A 3,017-nucleotide genomic window follows, 5' to 3' on the forward strand; every position below is an offset into this window, starting at 1 on the left:
GCGCGCCATCGGGAGCAGGGCAGCCCACCGAGCCCTGAGGGAACCGGCAGCGCCGCCGCCCCCTCCCTTCCCGCCCCGCCTCGGCCCTTCCCGCCGCCCCGGCGCGAGCCCGCGCCTCCTCACTGGACACGGCCGCCGCGCACGCGCTTCCGCCTGCGGAGCAGCTTCCGGCCGGCGCGCGCCCGCCAGGCGGCGCAGTGCGCATGCGTGGGGAGGGGGCCGCGGCGGGGCTGAGGGGGCGTGGCCGCGCTTGCGCAGTTCCGCGCGCGGCGGGCTGGCGGCACGGCGGGATGCTCCGGAGGGAGATGGCGGGCGGGGTACGGGGGGTAGGAGCGCGCCGCCGGCCCCTGGGGCACCTCGGGGGGTGTCGGGGAGTCCGGGAATGACGACTCGCCGTGCAGCTTTCCCTCAGGAGCCGCGGCAGTGGCGCTAGCCCCGCGCACGGGCCTAAGACGCGCGGGCCAGCCTGCCCCGGGCGCGGTTTTACCTCGCGGGTGCTGTCAGATGGGCACGATCGTTCAGTTTTTAACTGCTCACACGCTGTATGCCGCCGGTAGCGCTTGCGTCTCTACTGCGGCAGTTAAGGGACGTGGGAAAACGTAATAGTGGGTATTACTGGTGAAAAGCGTGGTCTTGACACGCGGGAAGACTGTTTTTTTATATAAGCGATGAACCCAAGTGTGTGTGTGTTTGCTTTTGCAGGAAGAAAGGAGCAGCTGGAAGACTTTAACGTCACCAGGTAGCTGGGAAGCAGCTCCTCAGCCTTTATGTCTGGAAGACAGTATCTAGGAACCAGCATGAAGATCGTGGGCACCATAGGATCCATTTAGAATCTTTCATTTTTACCCTCTGTGCTTCCCTTTAAGGTCTTGACAAAGTACATAGCATAACATAAATGATCCTAGATCATCTTTATACCACCCTTACTGATATTTAAAAGTACAGTCTCTTTTACTTTAGATTGCTGTGTGTTTCTTCTGGTTGTGTGTCTAACTGAGGTTGGATTATGAAATTTAGTAGAAAACTGATTATTTTTACAACTGACACCACACACAGAGGTTTTCATGGCCAGACCTTCCAGATGAACCGCCAGCGGTGCTCTCGAACTGGAATCCCAGGACTGAAAGTTGTAAAGGATTTAAACCCAAGTGATACAAAATGGAAGTACAATCAAGACGTATCTGATCACTTATAATAGAAACGTTAAAGTAACCACAGATGATAGGGAAACAAATTTTTCTTAGATGCGCAGGGGTTTTTTTAAATATATAAACGTTGAGCAACATACAGTATTGCATACCACCAGAGATGGCTTTTCTTCCTGAAGTTCTTCCAGTACAATGACATAAAGAATACTAATTCCCACTATCCCAACCATTTTTCAGCTGAGTGCTAATTATTTGGATGTCCTGGTCCCTCTTACACCTGCCATAACTTCAGCATTCTCGGTAACCATCACTTGTGAGTGTTCCCTCAAGCAGGACAGTACAAAGAGACCAGAAATTTGTGGTATTATACAGGTAAATGTAAAAATCACACTAGTCTGCTGGCCTGTCAAGGTGTTTGGAGCCATAATCCTATTGAAAATAGGATTGTGATCATCAAATTTTACATATTGTACCTAAATCCATTATATTCACTCACTCGTATTGCTGCTAAGGAAAATGGTTCCATTTGAGGGTATTAAGAAGATCCTAAGGGATACCTGGAGATGTCAAATCTGTAAAATAAACAGAGTCCTAAAAATCCATCCACTGCAAAGTAAATTGGAAGATGGGAAGTTACGCCTCCTGAAACCCACCGCGGCTTTGGCTGGTGTATGACACTGAAAAAGCGTGATGCAAAGTGACTTCCCAGCCTCAGCCTGGGGGAGAATCACCAGGGCAGGTCCCTGTTTTATTTTCTCTACTCCCAGCCCCTCTTTTCTTTCCTTCTACTCTTCCCTCCAGGATTTTCCATGCCTGAAATTCCCTAAAGTCCGCTCCCGAACCATGAGGCTGGGGAGCACAGCACAGTAGTGCTAAGCCACCCCCAAGTCTGAGAGCGTTGCCTATGGGTTCGTACTGAAAAAAATAATTAGATATATAAAAGGAGATTTTTTAGGTTTTACCTTGCGGGTTATTGACAATTTGGTGCTGGAGCCGGTATGGGCGAGCAGGAGTGCCCGGCTGCACATTCAAGTGCATTATTTCAATTAGCCGAGCGCTCTTTGTTGCAAGGTGAAATCCTTCACTCCCCGGGAAAGCTTTTTTATTGAATGCTTTCTAAATACTTGCATCGGTCACGTCGCCTGGAATTGAGTCTCTGTCACTAGTATTTCCGCGGTGACTTTGACCAGATCAATGACTGGAAAAGGCATTAAGGACACATTGATACCGCGGGGTAGGAGACAAGCTGGGGCTTGGGTTTGGGTCTGGGTAGTAAAGAGAAACCGATAATGAGCAGATAAACGGCTTTTCTTAACCCTTGGCGCTCTCGGGAGGCTTCAGCAGGTCCGCTGGCTCTTCCTCTCCACCCTGGCTCGTAAAGCCGAGCCGTGGCAAGGCAAATATCCCCCGGGTAGTCCAGAAATCTGGAGTGAGACGCGGTCAGAATAACGAGGAGCGTCTCCTGGGGCGGGCGGGGGCAAGGCAGTCCTGGGAGAGCCTACGCCTATAAAAAGTTGCTTTCCAACTCATTTAGGTTTCGTTTCCGAGCTTGAGCCGTGATGCAGGAGCCAGCGGGGAAACAAACTCTGGAGACGTTTTCAATTCAGCATCTGACCTTTTCCCGGGTTCCCGATACCAGAAAATCGCGTTTGTCAGGCGGGGGGAGGCGGTGGGAGCGAGTGCAGACCGGCAGCGGGCTCCGAAAGCAAAGCTGCTTGTAGCCACCACTCTCCCCATCTTCATTGCCCTAGCAAGAGAAATAAACGTGTTTGAAACCACTACCACAACCTGCAGGGAGTTTGAGCCCCCTCTTTTATTTCTTTTTTTTTTCTTTTTTTTTTTTTTCCCTGAAACACCAGCACTTAGAGG

The sequence above is a fragment of the Strix uralensis genome, chromosome 8, assembly GCF_047716275.1.
Source record: "Strix uralensis isolate ZFMK-TIS-50842 chromosome 8, bStrUra1, whole genome shotgun sequence".
NCBI lineage: Eukaryota > Metazoa > Chordata > Aves > Strigiformes > Strigidae > Strix > Strix uralensis.